We start from the raw sequence: 12,126 nt of genomic DNA, 5'->3' as shown, positions 1-12,126 counted from the left end.
CTTGCAGATATGTAATTCTCTGCTGCTGGTTGCTCTAGTGGGCTGAAATTACCACTCATGTACCATGAGTTGGCACATGAGTTCAAGTAATTTCAGGATGGTATTTTGAAGGGTTTTAAGCTGACCGCGCAGTTCACCTTTTGTATCCTCTGCTATCTAGCTTAAGCGGGCCTCATTTTGCTGAATCTGTTTTCATAACTACGTTTGTGCCTTCCTCTCATTTCACCGTCATTATATGTGGGGGGCTGCTATTTCTGTGGGAATATTTCTCTGGAGGCAAGATAGGTCTGTGATTCTTCTGATAGGGGTAGCTAGATCTCTGGCTGGCGCGAGACGTCTAGAGTCCCCCCAGGAACGTTCCCCGGCTGCTGTTAGTTGAGTGTTGAGGTTCAGGATCGCGGTCAGCTCAGGTTCCATCACCCTAGAGCTCGTCCTGTTTTTGCCCGTGTTATGTGTTTAATTCCCTGCCATTGGGAACATGACAGTATAGCCGGCCCACAAAGTGTTAATTGTTTGGGCTGAAGCAGGAGAAAAAGAAGTGTTGAAGGGAAATTTTTTTTTTCCCTCAGAGTTTTGCTGCCTAGCCCTTAATTGCTGTCTAGCTGCTTCTTACCTCCTCTTAACCCTTGAATGGCTCTGACCTTAGCTGTTTAACATGGATGTCCAGAGTTTGGCTTCCAGCCTGAATAATCTTGCTGCAAAAGTTCAAAACATACAGGATTTTGTTGTTCACACTCCTATGTCTGAACCTAGAATTCCTATTCCAGAGTTTTTTTCTGGAGATAGATCTACCTTCCTGAATTTCAGGAACAATTGCAAATTGTTTCTTTCTTTGAAATCTCGCTCCTCTGGAGACCCTGTTCAGCAGGTCAAGATTGTAATATCTTTCCTGCGGGGCGACCCTCAGAATTGGGCATTTGCATTGGCACCAGGGGATCCTGCATTGCTCAGTGTGGATGTGTTTTTTCTGGCACTGGGATTGCTCTATGAGGAACCTAACCTGGAGATTCAGGCTGAAAAGGCTTTATTAGCCCTCTCTCAGGGGCATGATGAAGCGGAGGTATATTGTCAAAAATTTCGGAAATGGTCGGTGCTTACTCAGTGGAATGAGTGCGCCCTGGCTGCAAACTTCAGAGATGGTCTTTCTGTGGCCATTAAGGATATTATGGTGGGGTTCCCTGCGCCTACAGGTCTGAATGAGTCTATGGCTATGGCCATTCAGATTGATCGGCGTTTACGGGAGCGCAAACCTGTGCACCAGTTGGCGGTGTCTTCTGAACAGGCACCTGAGACTATGCAATGTGATAGAATTCAGTCCAGAAGTGAACGGCAAAATTATAGGCGGAAAAATGGATTGTGTTTTTATTGTGGTGATTCAGCTCATGTTATATCAGCATGCTCTAAACGCACAAAAAAGGTTGATAAATCTTTTGCCATTAGTACTCTGCAGTCTAAGTTCATTTTGTCTGTAACTCTGATTTGTTCACTGTCATCCATTTCCGTCGATGCCTATGTGGATTCGGGCGCTGCCCTGAGTCTTATGGATTGGTCATTTGCCAAACGCTGCGGTTTTAGTCTGGAGCCTCTGGAAGTTCCTATTCCTTTGAAGGGAATTGACTCTACACCATTGGCTATGAATAAACCGCAGTACTGGACACAAGTGACCATGCGCATGACTCCCGTTCATCAGGAGGTGATTCGCTTCCTTGTACTGTATAATTTACATGATGTACTAGTGCTTGGTCTGCCATGGTTACAAACTCATAATCCAGTCCTGGATTGGAAAACAATGTCTGTGTTAAGCTGGGGATGTCAGGGGGTTCATGATGATGCACCTCTGATTTCAATCGCTTCATCTACTCCTTCTGAGGTCCCTGCGTTTTTGTCTGACTATCGGGATGTTTTTGAGGAGCCTAAGCTCAATTCGCTCCCTCCTCATAGGGATTGTGACTGTGCTATAGAATTAATTCCTGGCAGTAAGTTCCCTAAGGGTCGTTTATTTAATCTGTCAGTGCCAGAGCATACTGCTATGCGGAATTATATTAAGGAGTCCTTGGAAAAGGGACATATTCGTCCATCTTCGTCCCCTCTAAGAGCAGGTTTTTTTTTCGTGGCAAAAAAAGATGGTTCCCTGAGGCCTTGTATAGATTATCGCCTTCTGAATAAGATTACAGTCAAATATCAGTATCCATTGCCATTATTGACTGATTTGTTTGCTCGCATTAAGGGGGCTAGGTGGTTCACTAAGATAGATCTTCGCGGTGCGTATAATCTTGTGCGGATAAAGCAGGGTGATGAGTGGAAAACCGCATTTAATACGCCTGAGGGCCATTTTGAGTATTTGGTAATGCCTTTTGGACTTTCTAATGCTCCTTCAGTCTTTCAGTCCTTTATGCACAATATTTTCCGTGAATATCTGGATAAGTTTATGATTGTGTATTTGGATGATATTTTGGTGTTTTCTGATGACTGGGAGTCTCATGTTCTACAGGTCAGGAAGGTGTTTCAAGTCCTGCAGGCCAATTCTCTGTTTGTGAAGGGCTCAAAATGTCTCTTCGGAGTCCAGAAGATTTCTTTTTTGGGGTACATTTTTTCTCCTTCTACTATTGAGATGGATCCCGTCAAGGTTCAGGCGATTTGTGACTGGACACAACCTACATCTGTTAAGAGTCTTCAGAAGTTCTTGGGTTTTGCTAATTTTTATCGTCGGTTCATTACTAATTTTTCCAGTGTTGTTAAACCTTTGACTGATTTGACTAAAAAGGGTGCTGATGTTGCTAATTGGTCTCCTACGGCTGTGGAGGCCTTTCAGGAACTTAAGCGCCGGTTTTCTTCTGCTCCTGTGTTATGTCAACCAGATGTTTCACTTCCTTTTCAGGTTGAGGTTGATGCTTCCGAGATTGGAGCGGGGGCGGTTTTGTCACAGAGAAGTTCCGATGGCTCGGTGATGAAGCCATGTGCGTTCTTTTCTAGAAAATTCTCGCCCGCCGAGCGCAATTATGATGTGGGTAATCGGGAGCTTTTGGCCATGAAGTGGGCATTTGAGGAGTGGCGTCATTGGCTTGAGGGTGCTAGACATCGTGTGGTGGTCTTGACTGATCACAAAAATCTGATTTACCTTGAGTCTGCCAGGCGTCTGAATCCTAGACAGGCTCGTTGGTCGTTGTTTTTTTCTCGTTTCAATTTTGTGGTTTCATACCTGCCAGGTTCAAAGAATGTGAAGGAAGATGCTCTTTCCAGGAGTTTTGTGCCTGACTCTCCTGGAGACTCTGGGCCTACTGGTATCCTTAGGGATGGGGTAATATTGTCCGCCGTCTCCCCAGACTTGCGACGTGCATTGCAGGAGTTTCAGGAGGATAAACCTGATCGTTGTCCACCAGAAAGACTGTTTGTTCCGGATGATTGGACCAGTAGAGTCATCTCCGAGGTCCATTCTTCTGTGTTGGCTGGTCATCCTGGAATATTTGGTACTAGAGACTTGGTGGCCAGGTCTTTTTGGTGGCCTTCCTTGTCAAGGGATGTGCGCACCTTTGTGCAGTCTTGTGAAGTGTGTGCTCAGGCTAAGCCTTGCTGTTCTCGGGCCAGTGGGTTGTTGTTATCCTTGCCTATCCCGAAGAGGCCTTGGACGCACATTTCCATGGATTTTATTTCAGATCTCCCTGTCTCACAGAAAATGTCCGTTATCTGGGTTGTGTGTGACCGCTTTTCTAAGATGGTTCATTTGGTACCCTTGCCTAAGTTGACTTCCTCCTCTGAGTTGGTCCCTTTATTTTTTCAGAACGTGGTTCGTTTGCATGGGATTCCGGAGAATATCATTTCTGACAGGGGATCCCAGTTTGTGTCTAGATTTTGGCGGACGTTTTGTGCTAAGATGGGCATTGATTTGTCTTTCTCGTCTGCATTCCATCCTCAGACGAATGGCCAGACGGAGCGAACTAATCAGACCTTGGAAACTTATTTAAGGTGTTTTGTTTCTGCTGATCAAGATGACTGGGTTGCCTTTTTGCCACTGGCCGAATTTGCCCTTAATAATCGGGCTAGTTCTGCTACTTTGGTTTCTCCTTTCTTTTGTAATTCGGGGTTTCATCCTCGTTTTTCCTCTGGTCAGGTGGAGCCTTCGGATTGTCCTGGAGTGGACGTGGTGGTGGACAGGCTACATCAGATTTGGAATCAGGTGGTGGACAATTTGAAGTTGTCTCAGGAGAAGACTCAGCAGTTTGCTAATCGCCGTCGCCGCGTGGGTCCCCGACTTCTTGTTGGGGACTTGGTGTGGTTGTCTTCTCATTTTGTACCTATGAAGGTCTCTTCTCCTAAGTTCAAGCCTCGGTTCATCGGTCCTTATAAGATCTTGGAGATTCTTAGCCCTGTATCTTTTCGTTTGGATCTCCCAGCATCGTTTGCTATTCATAATGTGTTCCATCGGTCGTTATTGCGGAGGTATGAGGTGCCCGTTGTTCCTTCGGTTGAGCCTCCTGCTCCGGTGCTGGTGGAGGGAGAATTGGAGTATGTTGTTGAGAAGATCTTGGATTCTCGTGTTTCCAGACGTAAACTCCAGTATTTGGTTAAGTGGAAGGGTTATGGTCAGGAGGATAATTCCTGGGTGGTCGCCTCTGATGTTCATGCGACTGATTTGGTCCGCGCCTTCCATAGAGCTCATCCTGATCGCCCTGGGGGTTCTCGTGAGGGTTCGGTGACCCCTCCTCAAGGGGGGGGTACTGTTGTGGATTCTGTTTTTGGGCTCCCTCTGGTGGTTACAACTGGTACTGGGTGACTTTGGTGGGTTGCGGTCTCTGGTTTCCACCTGTCCATCAGAGGCTGGGTGTTTCCTATTTAATCTGGCTTTCCTGTCATTCCCTTGCCGGCTATCAATGTATCAGTGTGTCTCTGTTACCTTTGCTACCTGCTCCTAGGCCTTCAAGACAAGCTAAGTCTGGATTTCCCTGTTTCATGTTTGCTTTCATGTTTTTAGTCCAGCTTGCAGATATGTAATTCTCTGCTGCTGGTTGCTCTAGTGGGCTGAAATTACCACTCATGTACCATGTCCATGAGTTGGCACATGAGTTCAAGTAATTTCAGGATGGTATTTTGAAGGGTTTTAAGCTGACCGCGCAGTTCACCTTTTGTATCCTCTGCTATCTAGCTTAAGCGGGCCTCATTTTGCTGAATCTGTTTTCATAACTATGTTTGTGCCTTCCTCTCATTTCACCGTCATTATATGTGGGGGGCTGCTATTTCTGTGGGAATATTTCTCTGGAGGCAAGATAGGTCTGTGATTCTTCTGATAGGGGAAGCTATATCTCCGGCTGGCGCGAGACGTCTAGAGTCCCCCCAGGAACGTTCCCCGGCTGCTGTTAGTTGAGTGTTGAGGTTCAGGATCGCGGTCAGCTCAGGTTCCATCACCCTAGAGCTCGTCCTGTTTTTGCCCGTGTTATGTGTTTAATTCCGTGCCATTGGGAACATGACACTGTCCCCTGTGTGGACCATGCATCCAATACATTAACCCATTGCGCCACAAAGGACACGTAACCTTCCGTGGCCATGCCTACCGCTCCATGTGTCTGTTGTCAGGTGTACCTTTGGACTCACAGATTGACAGAATGAAAGGACAATGTGGTCTTTAACATGCTGGTGGAGGGGTGGGATGGCTTTTCTCACAAAAGAATTGTCAACTGGGTAGCTCATAGCGTCGTACAGCGTAGTCCATCATGGCTTTATTAATATTAAATAAAATAAAAAAATAGGCTCTATGCACTGTAAAATAGGTTCCAGGGGTACACGGGCAGCAGTGGTCAGGTCAGTGGAGGCCTAGTGGAAGGAGGGACCGCAGACAGGCTTCCAAGGCCTAACATAATAAAATGGGCTGGCTGTAGGCACTTTATAATTGGTTCCAGGGGTACACGGGCAGCAGTAGTCTGGTCATTGGAGGCCTAGTGGAAGGAGGGACCGCAGACAGGCTTCGAAGGCCTAACATAATAAAATGGGCTGGCTGTAGGCACTTTATAATTGGTTCCAGGGGTACACGGGCAGCAGTGGTCTGGTCAACGGAGGCCGATTGTAATGAGTGTCTGCCAGTTAGTAGTCCAAAACAACAAATAAATGTGAATGTCTCGCATTAAAACAAAACAAAAACACTAAAGGGTGCAATCATTAGGTTCAGGGGTGGGATCCTCTGCGTTGTTTCAGACCTACTAATTTAGCGCAAAGTATTTACTGTGGTAAATAGAGGACACTGCCCCTGACTATGTTAAGTACCATCATACATGTCAACACAATGGTATTGTCAGTGGCAGGTATGGAAGGATGTCAGCGCATAGACTAAACATTGGTGGAAGTGTGAGAGATAACTGTGGAAGTGGTAGAGCAATGTTTGACCTGGGGGTGGGTGAACTCTCTTGTGGCCGGCGGTACAGGCCCAGGGCCCCTCATGTTACAACAGTGTGTCTGACGTTGGGTGCGCACCACCACCGCCAGAGACACTTTATTGTACTATGAGGAACCCAGTAGCAATGCCGTCGACCAAAAGCGAGCACACCCACCTCTTCAGACAAACAGCAGTCTCACGGGTGCTTGCGCCTAGTCGCGATACCACGGCCCCGTGTGGGGAGTTTGGCCATTTAGGGAGGTGTAAACATGTCGTATGCTGGACAATCAGCTGCAGCAAATTAGACATTAGAAAAGTAATTCACAGTAGTCCACAGGCAAGAGCTTTTCATAGGAAAGCTAGGTGTCGGCCGGGGAAGGTGGGGCAAAAGATTTCGAAATCCAGTTGTGGTTCATTTTAATGAATGTTAGATCATCAACATTTTGGGTAGCCAGACGAGTCCTTTTTTCGGTTAATATTGAACCTGCAGCACTGAATACTCTTTCTGATAGGACACTAGCTGCCGGGCAAGCAAGCTCCTGCAATGCATATTCTGCCAATTCTGGCCAGGTGTCAAATTTTGATGCCCAGTAATCAAATGGGAATGACGGTTGAGGGAGAACATCGATAAGGGATGAAAAATAGTTAGTAACCATACTGGACAAATGTTGTCTCCTGTCACTTTCAATTGATGCAGCAGTACCTGTCCTGTCTGCGGTCATAGCAAAATCAGTCCACAACCTGGTCAGAAAACCCCTCTGTCCAACGCCACTTCTGATGTGTGCACCCCTAACACTCCTAGTCTGCTGGCCCCTGGAGCTCGTGTGAGAACGATCACGTGCGCTGTGTGCTGGGAATGCCTGAAGCAAACGGTCAACAAAGAGTTGATTGTTTGGTTGCTAATATTAGTTCCAAGTTCTCATGTGGCATAATATTTTGCAATTTGCCTTTATAGCGTGGATCAAGGAGGCAGGCCAACCAGTAATCGTCATCGTTCATCATTTTCGTAATGCGTGTGTCCCTTTTTAGGATACGTAAGGCATAATCCGCCATGTGGGCCAAAGTTCCAGTTGACAAATCTCCGGTTGTGATTGGTTGAGGGGCAGTTTCAGGCAAATCTACGTCCCTTGTGTCCCTCAAAAAACCAGAACCCGGCCTTGCCACGCAACCAATTTCCAGTGCCCCCGGGAAAGCTTCCTCATTAAAAATAAACTCATCCCCATCATCCTCCTCGTCCTCCACCTCCTCTTCGCCCGCTACCTCGTCCTGTACACTGCCCTGACCAGACAATGGCTGACTGTCATCAAGGCTTTCCTCTTCCTCTGGTGCAGACGCCTGATCCTTTATGTGCGTCAAACTTTGCATCAGCAGACACATTAGGGGGATGCTCATGCTTATTATGGCATTGTCTGCACTAACCAGCCGTGTGCATTCCTCAAAACACTGAAGGACTTGACACATGTCTTGTATCTTCGACCACTGCACACCAGACAACTCCATGTCTGCCATCCTACTGCCTGCCCGTGTAAGTGTATCCTCCCACAAAAACATAACAGCCCGCCTCTGTTGGCACAGTCTCTGAAGCATGAGCAGTGTTGAGTTCCACCTTGTTGCAACGTCTATGATTAGGCGATGCTGGGGAAGGTTCAAAGACCGCTGATAGGTCTGCATACGGCTGGAGTGTACAGGCGAACGTCGGATATGTTAGCAAAGTCCACGCACTTTGAGGAGCAGGTCGGAGAACCCAGGATAAGTTTTCAATAAGCACTGCACCACCAGGTTTAAGGTGTGAGCCAGGCTAGGAATGTGTTTCAGTTGGGAAAGGGAGATGGCAGCCATGAAATTCCTTCCGTTATCACTCACTACCTTGCCTGCCTCAAGATCTACTGTGCCCAGCCACGACTGCGTTTCTTGTTGCAAGAACTCGGACAGAACTTCCGCGGTGTGTCTGTTGTCGCCCAAACACTTCATAGCCAATACAGCCTGCTGACGCTTGCCAGTAGCTGGCCCATAATGGGACAACTGGTGTGCAAGAGTGTCATCTGCCGATGGAGTGGTTGGCCGACTGCGGTCTGTGGAAGAGCTGTCGCTTCTGCAGGAGGACGAGGAGGAGGAGGAGGGGGTGCGAACGCCTACAGCCAACTGTTTCCTAGACCGTGGGCTAGGCACAACTGTCCCGAAATTGATGTCCCCTGTGGACCCTGCATCCACCACATTCACCCAGTGTGCCGTGATGGACACATAACGTCCCTGGCCATGCCTACTGGTCCATGCATCTGTAGTCAGGTGCACCTTTGTACTCACAGATTGCCTGAGTGCATGGACGATGCGCTGCTTAACATGCTGGTGCAGGGCTGGGATGGCTTTTCTGGAAAAAAAGTGTCGACTGGGTAGCTCGTATCGTGGTTCAGCGTACTCCATCAGGGCTTTGAAAGCTTTGCTTTCAACTAAACGGTAGGGCATCATCTCTAACGAGATTAGTCTAGCTATGTGGGCGTTAAAACCCTGTGTACGCGGATGCGAGGATAAGTACTTCCTTTTTCTAACCAGAGTCTCATGTAGGGTGAGCTGGACTGGAGAGCTGGAGATCGTGGAACTTTCGGGTTTGCCGGTGGACATGGCAGACTGAGAGACGGTTGGAGACGGTATTGTTTCCGCCGGTGCCCTAGATGCAATATTTCCTCCTACAAAACTGGTGATTCCCTGACCCTGACTGCTTTTGGCTGGCAAAGAAACCTGCACAGATACTGCCGGTGGTGCGGAAAATGGTGGCCTTACAGTGACGGAAGGGATGTTGCGTTGCTGACTAGCTTCATTGGCCGAGGGTGCTACAACCTTAAGGGACGTTTGGTAGTTAGTCCAGGCTTGAAAATGCATGGTGGTTAAGTGTCTATGCATGCAACTAGTATTGAGACTTTTCAGATTCTGACCTCTGCTTAAGCTAGTTAAACATTTTTGACAGATGACTTTGCGCTGATCAATTGGATGTTGTTTAAAAAAATGCCAGACTGCACTGTTCCTAGCATCGGATCCCTTTTCAGGGATTGCAGACTGAGCTTTAACTGGATGGCCACGCTGTCCTCCAACAGGTTTTGGCTTTGACACGCGTTTCGGCCCAGATACGGGACCGGCAGATGGAACCTGTTGCGATGTTGATGCCTGCTGCGGCCCCTCCTCCACCTCCGCTTCAGAACTACTGCCGCCTGCACCCTGTTCCCCCAATGGCTGCCAATCGGGGTCAACAACTGGGTCATCTATTACCTCCTCGTCGAGCTCATGTGCAACTTCGTCTGTGTCACCGTGTCGGTCGGTGGTATAGCGTTCGTGGCGGGGCAACATAGTCTCATCAGGGTCTGATTGTGGATCAGTACCCTGAGAGGGCAATGTTGTGGTCTGAGTCAAAGGAGCAGCATAGTACTCTGGCTGTGGCTGTGCATCAGTGCACTCCATGTCAGAATCTACTTGTAATGGGCATGGCCTGTTAAGTGTTTCACTTTCTAAGCCAGGGACGGTATGTGTAAAGAGCTCCATGGAGTAACCCTGTTATGACCCCAATGGCGAGGGTCTCAGAGGAACGTGGAAGTCTGCAGAATACAAAAATCCAGCTCATAGGGCAGTGGTAACTGGGTTGACCATATATCTACTCCTAACGCCAACACTAGAAGTAGCCGGGGATCATTCCTACGTTGATTCTAGATGACACGCGCCAGCCGGAGAATCTAGCTACCCCTAGTAGAGGAAAACAAAGACCTTTCTTGCCTCCAGAGAAGGGGACCCCAAAGCTGGATAGAAGCCCCCCACAAATAATGACGGTGAGGTAAGAGGAAATGACAAACACAGAAATGAACCAGGTTTAGCACAGAGAGGCCCGCTTACTGATAGCAGAATAAAGAAAGGTAACTTATATGGTCAACAAAAACCCTATCAAAATCCACACTGGAAATTCAAGAACCCCCGAACCGTCTAACGGTCCGGGGGGAGAACACCAGCCCCCTAGAGCTTCCAGAAAAGGTCAGGATATAGATTTGGAACAAGCTGGACAAAAATACAAAACCAAAACAAATAGCAAAAAGCAAAAGGCAGACTTAGCTGATATAACTGGAACCAGGATCAGTAGACAAGAGCACAGCAGACTAGCTCTGATAACTACGTTGCCAGGCATTGAACTGAAGGTCCAGGGAGCTTATATAGCAACACCCCTAACTAACGACCCAGGTGCGGATAAAAGGAATAACAGAAAAACCAGAGTCAAAAAACTAGTAACCACTAGAGGGAGCAAAAAGCAAATTCACAACAGTACCCCCCCCTTAGTGAGGGGTCACCGAACCCTCACCACGACCACCAGGGCGATCAGGATGAGCGGCATGAAAGGCACGAACTAAATCGGCCGCATGAACATCAGAGGCGACCACCCAGGAATTATCCTCCTGACCATAGCCCTTCCACTTGACCAGGTACTGAAGCCTCCGCCTGGAGAGGCGAGAATCCAAGATCTTCTCCACCACGTACTCCAACTCGCCCTCAACCAACACCGGAGCAGGAGGCTCAGCAGAAGGAACTACAGGCACAATGTACCGCCGCAACAAGGACCTATGAAATACATTGTGAATAGCAAACGACACAGGAAGATCCAGACGAAAAGATACAGGATTAAGGATTTCCAATATCTTGTAAGGCCCAATAAAACGAGGTTTAAATTTGGGAGAGGAGACCTTCATAGGAACAAAGCGGGAAGAAAGCCACACCAAATCCCCAACGCGTAGTCGGGGACCCACACCGCGGCGGCGGTTGGCAAAGCGCTGAGCCTTCTCCTGTGACAACTTCAAGTTGTCCACCACATGATTCCAGATCTGCTGCAACCTATCCACCACAGAATCCACCCCAGGACAGTCAGAAGGCTCCACATGACCCGAAGAAAAGCGAGGATGGAAACCAGAGTTGCAGAAAAAAGGCGAAACCAAGGTGGCGGAACTAGCCCGATTATTAAGGGCAAACTCAGCCAACGGCAAGAATGTCACCCAATCGTCCTGATCAGCAGAGACAAAACACCTCAAATAAGCCTCCAAAGTCTGATTGGTTCGCTCCGTCTGTCCATTAGTCTGAGGATGGAAAGCAGACGAAAACGACAAATCAATGCCCATCCTACTACAAAAGGATCGCCAGAACCTGGAAACGAACTGGAATCCTCTGTCTGACACAATATTCTCAGGGATGCCGTGCAAACGAACCACGTTCTGGAAAAACACAGGAACCAGATCGGAAGAGGAAGGCAGCTTAGGCAAAGGAACCAAATGGACCATCTTGGAGAAGCGATCACATATCACCCAGATAACGGACATGCCCTGAGATAGCGGAAGATCAGAAATGAAATCCATGGAGATATGTGTCCAAGGTCTCTTCGGGACAGGCAAGGGCAAGAGCAAACCGCTGGCACGAGAACAGCAAGGCTTAGCTCGAGCACAAGTCCCACAGGACTGCACAAATGACCGCACATCCCTTGACAAGGAAGGCCACCAAAAGGACCTGGCCACCAGATCTCTGGTGCCAAAAATTCCCGGGTGACCTGCCAACACCGAGGAATGAACCTCGGAAATGACTCTGCTGGTCCACTTATCCGGGACAAACAGTCTGTCAGGTGGACAAGACTCAGGCCTATCAGCCTGAAATCTCTGCAACACACGTCGCAGATCCGGAGAAATAGCTGACAAGATAACTCCATCTTTAAGAATACCAACAGGATCAGCGACTCCAGGAGCATCAGGCAC

This window comes from Ranitomeya variabilis, chromosome 5, assembly GCF_051348905.1.
Source record: "Ranitomeya variabilis isolate aRanVar5 chromosome 5, aRanVar5.hap1, whole genome shotgun sequence".
NCBI lineage: Eukaryota > Metazoa > Chordata > Amphibia > Anura > Dendrobatidae > Ranitomeya > Ranitomeya variabilis.
Note: the sequence above shows the minus strand (reverse complement) of the source record.